We start from the raw sequence: 18,378 nt of genomic DNA on the forward strand, positions 1-18,378 counted from the left end.
TCAACCCCCACCTCAGACAGACACACACATACACAGACAGACAAAGACCCACATGCACACATATTTTGTGTGGTGAATTTGTACTTGCAGAGGTACATTGCACTTTGCTCAAAAACTGCATACATTCATGTAGAACACTGAGCTCACAAACTGCATGAATTTATGTAAAACTCTGTTATCTCACTTTTTAGATTAGAATCAATCTAAACATCAGGTCATAGACAGAACACAGGTGGCTAACACCTTCAACATATTGTCTAGCTATCACCATTGTTAACAGCTAACCCAAGAATGCAACTTTCAAAAAGGGTTTTGTAATTTACACATGAAAGAAGTGAAACTATCACTGTATTCTAACAGATGAAAGGCTTAACAGACAATCAATTCTTCAATGTATAATTTCAGTTACATCACACTGCAAATTTTTGCTATGAATTCTGTGTTACGATCGAGCCCTCCACAATCACCTGATGGAGCGTCGCTCCAAAAGCGAGTGTGCTTCCAATTAAACCTGTTGTACTATAACCTGGTGTTGTGTGATTTTTAACTTTGTACACCCAAGACCAACACCAGCATTTCCAAATCATAAGTGCAAAGAGTTCTAGTCCAGGATTCTCTCAAGGTAAACTTGCGGGTTGAGTCAGTAGTTAGGAAGGTGAGTAGTGTTAATTTGAAAGGATTTGAATATAAAAACAGGGATGTACTTCTGCGGCTCTATAAGGCTCTGGTCAGACATTTGGGGTATTCTGCACAGTTTTGGGCCCCATATTTCTGGAAGGATGTACTGGCTCTGGAATGGGTTCCAAGGAAGTTCACAAGAATGGTCCCAGGAATGAAAAGCTAAACATTTGAGGTTTATACTCAATGGAGTTTAGAAGGATGAGAGGAGATCTAATTAAAACATATAATACTGAATAGCCTGAACAGAGTATATGTTGGGAAGATGTTTCCATTAGTCGGAGAGACTGGGACTCGAGGATATAGCCTTAGAGTAAAGGAGATAAGGAGAACATTCTTCAGCCAAAAAATGGTGAATCTATGGAATTCATTGCCACAAAAGGCTGTGTAGACCACATCATATTTATTTAAGACTGAGATAGATAGGTTCTTGTGGATCCAAGGGATTAAGTGATATGGGAAGAAAGTGGAAGAATGGGACTGAGAAACGTATCAGCCATGATTGAATGGCACAGCAGAATCAGTGGGCTGAATGGCCTAATTTCTGCTCCTATGTCTAACTATTTTGTGTAGCGGGTCTCCTTTAAGTCAGTGGACTCGATGGGCCAAATGGCCTTACTTCCATTCCTATTTCTTATGGTCTTCTTATTGTCTAAGTCAGCTCGCAGGGATGTTTTGAATTCAGCAACATCCAAAAAGTCATGAACACATGGGAATGATTTTCAGAACAACTGGTAAAGGGGTTTAGGAATGAAGAGGGATGTACAACATCAGAATGGGCAATGGTAATGATGGAGTTATTCAACAGAGCAAGTTCATGCTTAGTATGTCAAGCTGAAGTCAAATGTAGTATTGCAGGAATGAAGAGCAACCCATTTACAGCATGACCAGCATGTACTATTTAAAGGGCTACCAAGGGTGATTTTTCACGTGGATATAACTGCTTCATAGGCAGTAGTCACCGCTTGCATACATACTGGAAGTCACGCTGCAACTGAATTCAGCTTCGAAGACAAATATGCTACAGAGTGTTATCAGTCTCCATGTTTCTTATTAAGGCTGCGAGACAAAAACCATTTTTAGTAGACACAAACAGTTCAGAAGGAATGGTGTACCATAGGAGAGCCAATGCTGGCACAGCAGTAAGAGGAGATTTAATTTTTTTAATACCTGCTCAAATTCCTCTGTTATCATAACCAGACAAAGTCAGTCCAACCGCCTCAAACAGGGGTTTAGAGATCAGCGAATAATCAGGTATCAAGTATCTACAGTCATCAGTCCTAGAAATGACCTAAGCTGTGACTTTTTTTTAAATATACACTGAGGGTGATACCAGTATGGAATGAGCTGCCAGTGGAAGTGGTTGATTAGATTAGATTCCCTAGAGTGTGGAAACAGGCCCTTCGACCCAATAAGTCCACACTGACCCTCAGAAGGGTAACCCACCCTGCCCAATTTCTCTCTGACTAATGCACCTGTCACTATAGGCAATATAGCATGGCCAATTCACCTAACCTACACATCTTTGTGGCTGTGGGAGGAAACCAGAGCACGCAGGGGAAACCCACGCAGAGAATGTGCAAACTCCACGTGGAAAGTCACCCGAGGCGGGAATCAAACACTGATTTCTGGTGCGGTGAGGCAACAGTGCTAACTACTGAGCCACTGCACCGCCCCAATGTCTAATATGCAAGATTGTTCATTAGGATTAGTTACTAAGATGTCATCCACATACTGAACCAAAGTAGACCCATGCTCAAACTTTAGAGATTGCAAGTTGGCATGTAAGAAGTTGGAAGGTGAGTTAATAAATCCTTGCGGTAGTCTAATCCAGGTGTGCTGTCTTCCTTCACAAACGAAGGCAAACAAACAGATTCAGGAGCCAGAGGGATAGAGAAAAAGGTGAAAAAGGGAACAATGCAATGTAATTTTATATAATTGATCTCTTTCTAGAATATGAAATGATACGTGGGGAGACAGCAGGAATGTGTGCTTCAAAATAGCAACATCATTTTCATCTGATGCTTTCACTGTTACAGAGACCGAAACAGAATTTCTAATAACGGTGCATCCAAATACTATAAAAGTCTTAGTCCTATACCACCCAAAGTTGGCATAGTTGCTCCTGTGCTCACTAAAATGTCTAAGACTGTTGTTAAGCTCAAGTTGAAACTAAAGGTTCTCCAGTGGCACTTAAAGATACCTAAAGCAACTGTGGGGGGGGTTGCTGCCAGTTGTGAGGGGTTCATCCATTCCCTTATCATCTCACACAAACTTGATTGAGTTTTTTGAAGTAGTAACAAAGATGATTGATGAGGGCAGAGCAGATGTGATCTATATGGACTTCAGTAAGGCGTTCGACAAGGTTCCCCATGGTCGATTGATTAGCAAGCTTAGATCTCATGGATACAGATCTGGCTCAAAAGTAGAAGACAGTGGATGGTGGTGGAGGGTTGTTTTTCAGGCTGGAGGCCTGTGACCAGTTGAGTGCCACAAGGATCGGTGCTGGGTCCTCTACTTTTTGTCATTTACATAAATGATTTGGATGTGAGCATAAGAGGTACAGTTAGTAAGTTTGCAGATGACATCACAATTGGAGGTGTAGTGGACAGCGAAGAGGGTTACCTTGGATTACAACAGGATCTTGACCAGATGGGCCAATGGGCTGAGAAGTGGCAGATGGAGTTTAATTCAGATAAATGCGAGGTGCTGCATTTTGGGAAAGCAAATCTTAGCAGGACTTATACACTTCATGGTCAGGTCCTAGGGAGTGTTGCTGAACAAAGAGACCTTGGAGTACAGGTTCATAGCTCCTTGAAAGTGGAGTCGCAGGTAGATAGGATAGTGAAGGCGGCATTTGATATGCTTTCCTTTATTGGTCAGAGTATTGAGTACAGGAGTTGATAGGTCATGTTGCGGCTGTACAGGACATTGGTTAGGCTACTGTTGGAATATTGCATGCAATTCTGGTCTCCTTCCTATCAAAGATGTTGTGAAACTTAATTCTTTTCTGACCCCTTTCAAGGATGGTGGCAGGGTTGGAGGATCTGAGGTACATGGAGAGGCTGAACAAGCTGGGGCTGTTTTCCCTGGAATGACAGAGGCTGAGGAGTGACCTTAATAGAGGTTTACAAAATTATGATGGATAGGATAGGATAGGATAAACAGATAGGATTAGGTTTAGGGTGAGGGGAAAGATATAAAAGAGACCTAAGGGGCAACTTTTCACACAACTTTTTCATGTACATGTATAGAATGAGCTGCCAGAGGAAGTGGTGGAGCTGCTACAATTGCAACATTTAAGAGGCATTTGGATGGGTATATGAATAGAAGGGTTTGAAGGGATATGGGCCGGATGCTGGTAGCTTGGACTAGATTGGGTTGGGATATCTAGTCGGTATGGACAGGTTGGACCAAAGGGACTGTTTCCATGCTGTACATCTCTATGACTCTAAGAAGTCTTATTATGGCTGGCTGTAACCCTGAAAAAAAAAAAAATGGTGAATAACCATTGGAGTAGAATCATCAGGGTCAAAACTGTCATCGCCACAATTGCACACAGGTCTGAATAAACCTGACCGAATAATCATTCCAGTCTTCATTGGGATATTGCTTACATTCTGCAATCTTTTCCCAATTGCATGCCAATGGCCAGGCTGCCATAATCCCTTCACTCAATGCTTCTAATTGATCATCCTCTGAATTTCCATTCCTATCAGCTATAAACATTCAAATCTCATAGCATTCCACTTAACTTCTCATGTAACTAACCCTTTCATTAACTGAACACAATCTAGTTATGGCCCCAGTGCAAACTTGCATCTGTGAAAGATCCTTACAACACTGTTTGCATTTTTTGGGGATGTGTTATTATATCCAAAATTCCTTTTAGTTAATTTGGTGTCCAAGGTCTGTATATGGACCGCTGTCAATTTGGAAAAATGCACTTATGTAATTGGCAGATTTCTGTACCTCCAGCTCGGGAGCAAGTATGTTTCGCAAAAGGACTATAGAGTGTTTCAGTACTAAGGTGTCTGTCCTGCCCCTGGATGTGCTAGTGGTTGAGGTAGCTTGATCATTTGATATTGGACTAGTTACAGTTTCGATTTGATACGTTGGAGGGAATCCAACAAGTACTTGAATCTGAAACAGCTGGAATAGATGAGCTCTGCTCTTAGGCTAATACACTTTAGTGAAGAACCTAGGGTACTTTCAAGCAGGTAGTCATGCAACGCCATTCGGGTGGTCCCACAAACCTACATAATCGCTGTACAAACTATATTGTCCTCCTCTGGAGCGGAGGCGGAGGGTAGTTGGGGATACATGCCTTGTATTGCTCGTTTTCCTTGTTTCTGATCACTTTCCTTTTTCTGGTTTCTGTTTGTCATGACTTTTTACATCTATTTTTAATTCATCTAATGTCTTAAGTAACCCCTTTGGATGACATATCCCTAACCCTTACCTACTTGCATTATCCCTCCATGAAGCAAGCAAAAACTCATTTTCCTAGCCGTAGCTACTTCCTATGCCCTATTCTTCTGGCTTAACTCGCTTTTTCCCACATTTTTCCTTCCACACTAATACATTCCGAACAACATACAAATCTAGACTAGCTTCTTTCAGAAAAGGATGCAGCCTGTCCTTTGTTTCCTTGGCCCACTTAGAAAGCCAGCATTAAAATTTGGTACGATCACTTGCCTCAGTTATATTCTGCGTTCTTACTGCTGTGTGACTTTTCACTTTGTACTGTTAGTCTATCCCATACCTTTTTTTTTTAAGGGAATTAACCTTACCGACCTCATCAAATTACCTGGAGCCTAATATGGTTAGGTAAATTGCCCGTAGTGTTAGGTGAAGGGGTAAATGTAGGGTGAATGAGTTTGGGTGGGTTGCGCTTTGGTGGGTCAGTGTGGACTTGTTGGGCCGAAGGGCCTGTTTCCACACCAAGTAATCTAATCATGTGTCTATTTACCTGGGATGCCATCCACTTATACCACCCAGGAGTGAGGGACGAGAGACAATAGTCAGCAAAGGAGCTAACAAGATAAACCTACCTTGGTGGCCACTTTAGGTAGTTTACAACTTCGTCAATCTGCTTCGTTCACTCAAATGTCAGTCTATTGGATCCCACTCTCATCACCAAGTTTACATCAAAGATTATACGACTGGGTTCTTAGAGGACCACACAGACACATTCTTGTAAATCAAACAAGACCTATTGGTATAAGGGCAGGTTTTCCTACTGGCAGCAAGGTATTGACACCCTGTCTGTCTGAGAAGAGCAAAAGGTTACGATACATAAGTTTTTATACACATCTGAATAGATGCCAATCATTCCGTTTGGCAGTTGGATCAGGTGATGGAGTCTGTCACAGTCACAAAATAGTAACAAGATTTACAGAGAACTGAACAAACAAGATGCAGTTATAAATTTACAAATATATTAACACTACAATGTGAAAAAACAAAAACAAGTGATCAGGTAAGCAAGAACAATGGCCACTGGTGCCTGGCCTGATGAGATTACCATTTCAACCCATTAACCTTTAATAAACAGACATGCTCCCACATAGTGCATAAAATATCCTGGGATCACAAAGGATTATACCAAGCTTGCTGACCTCAGTTTAAATCAAGTACCAATCTCAAAAGTTATTGCTTTCCTCCCACCACTCCCAAATAATAAACCAACTAAACCTGTACTGATTTATAAAACTCAATGGTTTAATTTCCAGCTGTTCTTTACCACATCTGTAGAATTTAGCATTAGGTTTTACTGTCACAAGTAGTCAGTTCTGCCAGAACACAATAGTTCCATTCGAGAAATCCCATGTTATAAACAAGTGTAATAGCAGCATCATTTAAACTAATGAAAGTGGAATCACATTATAACAAACACACATATTAAAAGTTTTGTGCTTTAGAAACAATGTTCCCAGTTCATTAGTCATGTCATAGTGAATTCATGTTAATGAAACACACATATATTCTCAAGTACAGGAGTACAGTGAAAAGTTTACAATGTCACCATTCACAGCAAAATTTAAGCTACAAAAGGTACCTAGGTACAAAATCTTAAGTACAAAAAGAAATAAAATGTTCAACGTTATATTGACAACTGTAAAGTCATAAATAAAAAAAAAATTGAAAGTTCCAAATTACAGTACTACTTTAGCCATGGGCTTGTTACTATTCTATGCTGGGCTTTCCCTACGCTGGTTTGATCTCTCCCTGTATTGGGCTTATATTGCTGCATCAGAAAATGCTTCACAAATCCTTTTCTAAATTTCTACCTGTTGCCCATGTATGATATGGATATACTTGACAGGAGGGAGATAAATACTACATTCTCTTCTCAGAGACCAATAAGTGTGCAACCAAAGCTGTTGGAAGCAGAGCTCAAGCCTTATTTTGAATATTAACAGGGTGAAGAGTGGGTTGAATCATAGAATCCCTACAGTATGGAAACTAGCCATTCAACCAAGTCCACACCAACTCTGAACAGCATGCAATTCACTTGACTCCCTATGCTATTTCTGTAACCCTGCATTTTCCTTGGCTTTATCACCTAACCTACACATCCCTGAACACGATGGGCAATTTAGCATGGCCAATCCACCTAGCCTACACACTTTGGACTATGGGAGGAAACAGGAGCACTCAGGAAACCCACAGCCACAGGGAGAATGTGCAAACTCCACAAAAACTGTAACCAGAGGCTAGAATTAAACAGTGCGCTAACCACTGAGTCACCATGCTGCCTGTGCATAATTTATTAGGATCTTCTTAGAGACTCTGGGTAATTCTGCTGGGATCCAGTCCAGATATGAAGCTGGGTTCGTCATCATTTGGATGACATGATACCTAGGTAACACCACAGAAACCAAAGAGAGCAGTGAGTGAAGGTTCTTTAATATAGAAGATTTTGGTCATTGTAATTTTAAAAAGTAGACATTTTTGATGTGCTGGTATAAGAAATGAGAAGAGGAGGACATAGGTTTAAAGTGACTTCCATAAACAGCTAAAATGAAGTGTGAAAAGTCTTTTTCACTGAGCTAGTAGTTAGGGAATGGAATGCACTGTTCAGAAATTTGGTGGAGGCAGGTTAAAGTTAGCTATTTAAGAGGGCATCAGATGAAAATTCTGGATAAAAGTAATGGGGAAGAAAGCAGGAGATTAGCACTAGATAATGATGCTTATTTAATGAGCTGTTGCAAACATGAGCTGAATGGCCTTTTTCTGTGCGATAACAGTTCTGTGACAGTTAGGCCAGGAATCTATTAATATTTGTTAAGATCTTCTTAGAGACTCTAGGTAATTCTTATGGGAGCCAGTACAGAGACAATGGGTTGGACAGCCTTCTGTATTGTAAATTCTATGATTGTGATAATAAAAAAATAGGAAATTCTCAGTGGCTCATGCAAAGAATGGAAGATAATTTCCCATTAAGAATTTTGCTGTACCAAGCTAGAATCAACAGACTAAACATTTTTGTAGGCAACTAATACAGCAACCTCCAGAAACGTAAATACAACATGGGGTTTTGGTTATTATGCACTGTGCTACCCTTGCCATACTCCTGTGGTTAAAATCTTAAGATTCTTCTGTTATTGACAGGATCGCTTCTCCCAGCTTCACCAGGATGGATTTTCCAGTATTCTTTTAAAATAAAGTCTCTCTTCTCACTGAAGAAATCAAGCAATATGGGGAATCAGGGAGATAAATTGAAACCCAAAATCAGCCAAGATCATGCTGAATGTTGGAAGAGTCTACATACCATTTGGTCTGCATTTGTGATGTTCATGGGTCACTTGGGCTTGTAGTCAGGTGTATTCTGTACAACTTCACACCTCCCATTTCAGGACAGTTTTAAACCTTAAATTGAAAGAGTCAGCTTAAACATAATTGTCTAATGAAGTGTGCTGAATGTAACAATGCATTCTTGTATAAAGTTGAATGAGCTTCAAGCCTACACTGCCTAGATATTGCAAACTTTCCCTCTTTCAAACCCACCAAAATATAAAAGAGGGTAATTTAGCTGCAAAGAGGCCTGGTGACAACATCAAGACTCCAGGCAAATAGTGTTTCCAATGCGATTGTATCTCCAGTCAAGAATAGCTTCGATGAAAATACCACCAGTGGTACTCCAGCCCATCAAAGACCTTTTAGTAATTGGAAGCTACATAGTTGGTGGAAATAACATTAAAATGATGAAAAAAGGATTTGTTAATTTAAAGTAACTATTCCATGCATATAGATGAAATAAATATACTTTAAATTACAGAAGTGAATTCAAATAAAGGTAATCATGAAAATTTTAATTTGATCTCCATAAACAAGATCTTTGGTGCTTTTACTTGATGTGAATAAACGCATGATATTGGGTGCAGTAAAATATAACTATGAAATGGTTTATAAAGTTAGTGTTTGTGTACCTTTAATAAGGGAAAGATGCTGTCTCCAAAAAAGAGAAAGGGTTTGGCGAGTAAGTCATAAAAAGCCAGTACAACACCTGCTATGGGCCCTTGCAGAACTGTTCTTTACAACCATATCATCACTGATTACAAAATAAATAGCAACCTGTTCCAATCCAGCTCCCTATAATTGTAGAGAACTAAAACCTAAGATTTCAAGATTGTGAATGAGGTGGAAATTAACAAATTGTAATTTTTGATAGTCCAACATTTTTAAAATTACGATTATAGTACATTCTTTTTATTGCATATATCCAAATTAAGAAATAGTAAAAAAAAGGTACAACATTTATTTTTTGTTAATTTGGGAACATATCCCCTCAGTCCCAAAACTCTTCATTTTCTTTAATCCAACATTTGAGACCCATTCTACTTTTCAGGGCTGAAATAGCCTGGAGTCTTAAAATATTAAATTTGACTACTTGTCCAAGTTTCAATTCAATTTTTATAGAATCAAGAATTAATGCATAGACAATAGACCTACATATGCGCACACATTGCAGGAATGATAATATTTCACTATAAAGTTTTGCTATTGGCTTATAACTTGTGTTACCAATATAATTTTCATTAATGTACAATTGGTATTTAAATATGGCTTAATTCAAGATCAAAGTGTTACATCGAGGAAAAAAAATAATTAAACTTAACCCTATCATTGCTTTGAAAGGTGGAAATATATATTGAAAACCCATATAACCCCATCATAGATGACAATTTCTTCATTTATACCCTGCCTTGCTAAAGGGTCATCTGCAAAACTGCCACTCAGCTCAAGAAGGGTACTATCGTTTTGCACTCTACCAATACCAGTAGTGTTGGTTTTTCAGTAGACCTTTCCTTAATGAGGCCAAAGCAAGACACTGTCTTCCAGGTGTGGTCTCAAAGCCCAGTAGAATTGTAGCAAGAATTTGAACTCCAATCTTCTTGCAATAGATAGCTAATAAGCTATTTCCTTAATTATTTGTTGTATTTACATACAAGTTGTGTTCTTTGTACAAGTCCCTGTAAATATCAATATTTACAAGTTGTGTCATTTAGAAAAATCTGCTTTTGTAAAGTGAATAAGTCAGTTTCCCACATTCTGCTCCATCTACTACCTTATTGCTGCTCACCTAACCTGTCAATAGCTCTTTGCTCTCATTGCAAACAATGTAACTAAAGCTGCAGAGATGGGAAATAAAAAAAACTAGTCTGGCAGCATCTGTGGGAAGATAAACAATGAACATTTCAAGTCAGATAGGACTCATTATTTGTAATAAAATATAGGCGGTAGAATTGTTTCTAAATGTAAATATACACACAAGGTGCAACACATTGTAACACTGCAATGTAGGTTTAATAAGGAAACTAACATTGTGATTAATTAAACTAAATCATAATTACAATTGAGTAAAAACAATTTGAATTCTTAAAACATAAAAATTGTCAGCTCACTAGACTGCTTTCAAAAAGATGCTACATACAAACCATTTATTTCACTTAATAAAATGGTTAAGATCAGAATCAATAGCAAATCTTGCTTAACATTGCAAAATGCTAAAGCTGACAATAAGTTGAATTTGTAAGAGCAAAATAATCTGAATACATAAAAGGATTTTTTCCCCTCACTGGAGTGAAATCAGCAAGAAAGTTGGAAAAAAAAAAGGCTTATAAAATCATGACGGGCATAGATAGGATAAATAAACAAGGTCTTTTCCCTGGGGTGGGGGAGTCCAGAACTAGAGGGCATAGGTTTAGGGAGAGAGGGAAGATTTAAAAGGGACCTAAGGGACAACTTTTTCATGCAGAGGATTGAGCGTGTATGGAATGGGCTACTATAGCAAGTGGAGGAGGCTGGGACAACAGCAACATTTAAAAGGCAGCTGGATGGGTATATGAATAGGAAGGGTTTAGAGGGATATGGGCCAAGTGCTGGCAAATGGGGAGAGATTAATTTAGGATTTCTCGTCAGCATGGAAAGGTCTGCACTGTACATCTATGACTATATGTCAAGAATGAAAAAAAATGGAAACTTGACAAAAAAAGATTCCCAATTTTTCCCCTTAGCCTTTATAATAGTAACTGGAGAACCTTGCTGAAGAGTAACTACTATCTTATACACGTGCGTTTGCCTCATTAGCCCTCCAACTCCCTCAAGTCTTGGGCCATTTCCACATCACATTATTCCCTGAGAAACTAGATAGTGCAAATTCCCAACAGCTGCAAATTGCAGAATGATTCTACCAGGTATCATCCAATTCATATCTTCACAATATCCTTACATGCTCCACAGACACCATCCTTTTACACCTCGGGCCATTTCCTCAAATGGTAATGATGGAACACCACAACATGAGGGGCAATTCATGGCTTGCAACATTTTAAGTGATGTGCATTTGGGCTTTAAATATGGTGCCATTAGCATGAACACTTGTAGCTAAAACTTTCACCCCTCACTGTTCAATTACAGGAGAAGCACAAAAAGATTGATGTGAGAGGAGGATGGTTGCAAGGGAAGAATTGCTAAGAGCCATTGTAGACTGTGTTCTTATGATTTCCATGAAACTCTTTTGCAAAAGTGTGGGAAAGTTCAGCCCAATTTTTAAAAAAAGATTAATTATCTTGCCCCTCATTGTGTACATGAGATTAATCTCTAATACTTGTTGTGGTTCTGTTTACCCAGCTGGGAATTTGTGTTGCAGACATTTCATCCCCTGTCTAGGTGACATCCTCAGTGCTTGGGAGTCTCCTGTGAAGCTTCCTCCGGCATTTATAGTGATTTGTACCTGCTGCTTCCGGTTGTCAGTTCCAGCTGTCCGCTGCAGTGGCCGGTATATTGGGTCCAGGTCGATGTGCTTATTGATTGAATCTGTGGATGAATCTGAATTCCCTGGCTGTTCTGTTTGGCTTGTCCTATAATAGTGTTGTCCCAGTCGAATTCATGTTGCTTGTCATCTGAGTGTGTGGCTACAAAGGATAGCTGGTCATGTCATTTCGTGGCTAGTTGGTGTTCATTAGCTGTCTTCCTGTTTGTCCTATGTAGTGTTTTGTGCAGTCCTTGCATGGGATTTTGTACACTACATTGATTTTGCTCATGCTGGGTATCAGGTCCTTCATTCCGGTGAGTTGTCGTCTGAGAGTGGCTGTTGGTTTGTGTGCTGTTATGGGTCCTAGTAGTCTGGCTGTCAGCTCAGAAATGTTTTTGATGGATGGTAGTGTGACGAGTCCTTTGGGTTGTGGCATGTCCTCATGCCGTTGTCTTTCCCTTAGGCATCTGTTAATGAAATTGCAGGGGTATCTGTTTTTGGCGAATACATTGTAGAGGCGTTCTTCTTCCTCTTTTTGCAGGTCTGGTGTACTGCAGTGTGTTGTGGCCCTTTCGAACAGTGTCTTGATACAACTTCTTTTGTGTGGGGACAAAACGTCTGCAACACAAATTCCCAGCTCAGTGAACAGAACCACAACTTCGAGCACCCGAGGTACAAATCTTCTCCCAAACTCTAATACTTAGTTTAGAGATTATTATTCCATTGCTATTAGGAAAAAACCCACCATTTCTACCTGGGGTGGTTTACACGTGACTTCAGACCCATATTAGTGTTGTGGTTAACTCAATGGCACTATCAGCTGATGTAGTAAGCCAGTCAGCTCAAGTTCCATTAGAGAAGGGCAATAAGGTAATGGCTTTGCCAATGATGCTCAAAGCCCATGAAAGAGATAAAAACACCAGGTTGGTATACACACACTCCACCAGCACAATAAGGGCATAGAGCACAAATACACTGAAATTATGGTCTTATGGTTCCAAGCTGTATTGACTTACATGACTGATGCACTTAAAATTAAGAGGTAACATTTCTATATAATTTATATCTCAAGAGCACAAGGAAAATGGAGAACTTTGTTTAACACTGCCATATTTCCATTTTAAATACCATATACTTAGTTTTAAGAAAAACTTTATTCATACAAAAATGTACTGTGCTAATTTCCTCCGCATCTAACAAAATTAAACATGTCTGCACCAAATTCTAAGTGACTTATTACTTGTCAAAGTAATGGGGAGAAAAAAACATTAATATGATCCCATCATTCAGATGAAGTGCTCAACTCAAATGTCTGATAGGAATAGCACAATAAAGAAGGTACTAAACAGTGAAATAAAACATGATGTTTCTGCTACGTAAATATGGTACAACACCTACAATTTGATTGTGGAAACCTCTTATCAGTTACTCTTTACACCACAATTTAAAATTGGAAAAAAAAAGTGCTACATTTACACATCTCCATCCCGTTGAAGCATACATCTCAGACTCCTTTCACATTCCAACCAATTTTATGACAATTGCATACTAATGGCAGTTCAACCTGCATCTTCACTCAAAAGTAAAAAGAAAGTTTTTTTCAAGATAAATTTAAGCAAATTCCTCTATAAATATGTAGTAATACTTTCTCATGTCTATTTACTCACTTATCAAGTCTGATCAAGTAGTCAGACATGTTCCTTCTCATGAAGGAAGGATAAATAGTCTATTCAGCCTCTTCAATCTGTGGCAGCATTCAATGAGATTTAGCCTGATTGATAGGTCAAAAAGGTATTGGTATTGCTTGATTTTTGGACCTCCCCAGAAGAGCAAAGTTTATTTCTATAATCCAATCAATTTCCTCAATTCCCTCTCAGCAAGAGGCCCAGCAATTGCTTCTCTAGCTTCCCACAGAGTTCTCAGGTACACCTGATCAGGTCCTGGGGATTTACCCACCTTTAACCGTTAAGACATCCAACACTTCCTCCTCTGTAATATGGACATTTTGCAAGATGTCACCATCTATTTCCCTACAGTCTATATCTTCCATATCCTTTTCCACAGTAAATACTGATGCAAAATATTCATTTAGTATCAACCCCATTTTCTGAGGCTCCACACAAAGGCCACCTTGTTGATCTTTGAAGGGCCCTATTCTCTCCCTAGTTACCATTTTGTCCTTAATATATTTGTAAAAACTCTTTGGATTCTCCTTAATTCTATTTGTCAAAGCGATCTCACATCCCCGTTTTACCCTCCTAATTTCCCTCAAGTATATTCCTGGTTTCCTTATACTCTAAGGATTCACTCGATCTATCCTGTCTATACCTGACATATGCTTCCTCCTTTTTCTGAACCAAACCCTCCATTTCTCTAGTCATCCAGCATTCTCTATACCTACCAGCCTTCCCTTTCACCCTGACAGGAATATAGTTTCTCTGGATTCTTGTTATCTCATTTCTGAAGGCTTCCCATTTTCCAGCCATCTCTTTACCTGCGAACATCTGCCTCCAATCAGCTTTCGAAAGTTCTTGCCTTATACCGTCAAAATTGGCTTTTCTCCAAATTAGAACTTCAACTTTTAGATCTGGTCTATCCTTTTCGATCACTATCTTAAAACAAATAGAATTATGGTCGCTGGCCCCAAAGTGCTCCCTCACTGACACCTCAGTCACGTGCCCTGCCTTACTTCCCAAGAGTAGATCAAGTTTTGGACCTTCTCTCAGATACATCCACATACTGAATCAGAAAATTGTCTTGTACACACAAATTCCTCTCCATCTGAACCTTTAACACTATGGCAGTCCCAGCCAATGTTTGGAAAATTAAAGTCCTCTACCACAACTACCCCATTATTCTTACAGATAGCTGAGATCTCCTTACAAGTTTGTTTCTCAATTTCCCTCTGACTATTGGGGGGTCTATAATATAATCCCAATAAGGTGATCATCCCTTTCTTATTTCTCAGTTCCACCCAAATAACTTCCCTGGATGTATTTCTGGGAATATCCTCCCTCAGCACAGCTGTAATGCTATTCTTATCAAAAACACCACTCCCCCTCCTCTCTTGCCTCCCTTTCTATCCTTCCTATAGCATTTGTATCCTGGAACATTAAGCGGAGTGTCCTGCCCATCCCTGAGCCACGTTTCTGCAATTACTATGATATCCCAGTCCCATGTTCCCAACCATGCCCTGAGTTCATCTACCTTCCCTGTTAGGCCCCTTGCATTGAAATAAATGCAGTTTAATTTATTTCTCCTACCTTGTCCCTGCCTGCCCTGACTGTTTGACTCACTTCTGGCAGTTCTAGCAAATTTCCCTGCCAGTATGTTAGTCCCCTTGCAATTTAGGTGAAATCCATCCTTCTTGTACAGGTCACTTCTACCCCAAAAGAGATTCCAATGATGCAAACAATGTGAATCCTTCTCCCATACACCAGCTCCTCAGCCATGCATTCATCTGCTCTATTCTCCTATTCCTGCCCTCACTAGCTCATAACATTGGGAATAATCCAGGTATTACTATCCTTGAGGATCTCCTTTTTAAATTTCTGCCTAACTCTCTAATCTCCCTTCAGAATCTCAACCTTTTCCCTTCCAATGTCATTGGTTCCAATGTGGACAATGACCTCCTGCTGGCCCCTCTTCCCAGTGAGAACATTCTGCACCCTCTGAGGCATCCTTGATCCTGGCGCCAGAGAAGCGACACCATTCTGCTTTTTCGCTGCTGGCCACAGAAAAGTCTATCTGTACCTCGGCCTACTGAATCCCCTAACACAATTGATCTCTTGAAACCTGACGTACCCCTCTTTGCATTAGAGCCAGTCTCAATACCAGAAACTCGGCTGTTCATGCTATGTTCCCCTGAGAATCTATCACCCCCTACGTTTTCCAAAACAGCACATCTGTTTGAAATGGGTATATCCACAAAAGACTACTGCTCTAGCTGCTACCTCTCTTACCTTTCCTGGAATTAACCTATCGGAGACTTACCCCCCTCCTATAACTGCCATCCATCACATACTGTTGCAAATTCGTCATCACTTCTAACTCTCTCTCCAACCGATCCATTCAATCTGATAAGATTCGCATCCAACAGCATTTGTGGCAGATATAATCTGCAGTATCCCTTAAACTCTCTAAACTCCCACATCTGACAAGTACATATCACTGCAAAGGCCAATTTTGCTCCTTCACAATCTACAGACCTAGAAAATAACACTGTCTTATTCCTCTACAAACACTACCAATACGCCAGAGCTATTAATTAAGTTTAATCAAGAGACTTATTTCCAAAAACAATCAAGAAAGAACCCACTGTACACTAATACAGCCTCTCTTGGACAGGCTTAAAACAAATAACATCTGATTCTGTGCTGTGAACGTGGCCCAACAGTTCCTCCATTAGTTGTGAAGTTCACGGTTTGTTAATTTTCCCAGATGCACCGACGTCCAGCGATACACTAATTCAAACAAAGGTGTCGGTCTCTCTCTCTCTCTCTCTCTCTCTCTCTCTCTCTCTCTCTCGCACTGTCCTCACCATGTGCTTCCTTTGTCTGCTCTTCTCCCTTTTAAAATTGCTGTTGTTTTGACTTTTTTCCCCCAAAGTTCAAAAACAATGCAACAGCATATAAAACAGTTATTGCTGCACCTGAAATTCAAGGAAAGCACCGCCAACACCTAAAGTACCAAAAGAAAGCAGCTCTTCCAGCCAGGAATGTTTCCCATCCTCCAAATTGGATTACCCAGAATCCTGGGGTCAGGGAGTCCAGAACTAGAGGGCATAGGTTTAGGGTGAGAGGGGAAAGACATGAGACACCAAAGGGGTAACTTTTTTCCACGCAGAGGGCAGTACGTGTATGGAATGAGCTGCCAGAGGATGTGGAGGAGGCTGGTACAATTGCAACATTTAAGAGGCATTTGGATGGGTATATGAATAGGAAGGGTTTGGAGGGATATGGGCTGGGTGCTGGCAGGTGGGACTACATTGGGATGGGATATCTGGTCAGCATGGACAGGATGGACTGAAGGGTCTATTTCCATGCTGTACATCTCTATGGCTCTAACTCACTAATTTTCTACATTCAGGGCAAGATGCAGATAGTAGAACCAGTCTAACTTAAGCCTTTCAAATCCAGCATTTTATACCACAGCCAAGTCAAATATCACAGCAAAGGTACGGTGTCCAAAACTGAATGCAATATTTCCAATTGTGTCTCACTTCAGCTTTGTAAAGCTATAACCTCCCTTTTTATTCCAGCCATGTTGGGATACGTCAACATTTAATTAGCACTTTTTTTTTTAAAACCTATCTATTGCTGTTGATTTGGTTACTTTACGATTATCTGACTTGATCAGTTTAAAAATGAAATTTAACTTTATACTTTCAACTTAAGAATTTGAATTGGTATTAAGTTAAACAATCACATGAGGGTACAGACCTATTAAAACAATGAAAAGGCTTACTACACAAAATTGAAAAATAAACCTATGAAGACCTCCAGTTAAAGATCTTAGACAGCAAAGCTGTTTCCTAATACTAGCCATTAGAGAATCTAAGCAGAAAAAAATTGCTTTCCTATAACAAATCTTAAGTTTTAACTTATTGATTCTCCCCAGTTTCTATTCAGCACTGATGACTCCAGGACACCGTCTCAATTGGCTGTGTTTCTTCAGCTAATAACTTGCAAATTCCTAACCAAGCGCTCCTGGTTTAGAAGTTCCACCATCGTTTCTATAGAGGAAGGGTTTTGCCTGCTCTGACACAAATTGGGTTCAATCACTGTTCCAGAGGACCAAATAACCAAAGATTTTAGAATAAAAATTCTAAAAAGTAACTGTCATCCATGGGTCATTATTTTGAAATCCAAATTCTAAAAATTCTAAATATATATTTCTAAAGTAGAATTTCCATTGCCAACTAGATCCTCAAGATCTCTTTAGTCACCCACAGCTTAAGTGATGAGACACTCTTGGGTCAAGAGTGGATGATTTCAATCTTAATTTCTGTCACTTATTTAAGCAATGTTACTTTGTTGTGCATGGTTCTGATTATAATTTTAAAAGTGAGAGAGAGTAGGGCTCTGGAAATGCACAAGAATCTCAATTGAAAGAGTATTTATTTTAGAAAAAGTCTCTTTAGAAAAGAACTTAATGAAAGGGTTTCATTGTGTGTCAATAGGTTTCCATTTAATAGGATCCAATAGTAAGCTTTGTAGGTGTCACCCACAACAGAAGAATTAAGTGATCCTCAAGTACATACTTTACTCAAAACAAAGTCACAGATTACTGGTCATAACACTAATACATGAACCAACTGACCAGCCTCCAAATATCAATGACAATTTTACATTTTTTAGCTTGGAGTGTGAAAATAACTTGAGGTTCCAAGCCATCTTTCCCAGGGCATTTTTTTTCTGTACGTAAAAATTCCAGGT

General features: G+C 39.5%; 1 long non-coding RNA gene across 1 annotated transcript in view; it reads right to left on the bottom strand.

The window, feature by feature from the left end:
- Positions 1 to 18,378, bottom strand: part of LOC122549108 — a 28,121-nt gene that overhangs the window by 9,020 nt on the left and 723 nt on the right. Inside the window, exon 2 of the long non-coding RNA XR_006311415.1 lies at positions 8,456 to 8,553. This is a non-coding gene — a long non-coding RNA (uncharacterized LOC122549108). The remainder of the gene's footprint in view (positions 1 to 8,455; positions 8,554 to 18,378) is intronic.

Source organism: Chiloscyllium plagiosum, chromosome 4, assembly GCF_004010195.1.
Source record: "Chiloscyllium plagiosum isolate BGI_BamShark_2017 chromosome 4, ASM401019v2, whole genome shotgun sequence".
NCBI lineage: Eukaryota > Metazoa > Chordata > Chondrichthyes > Orectolobiformes > Hemiscylliidae > Chiloscyllium > Chiloscyllium plagiosum.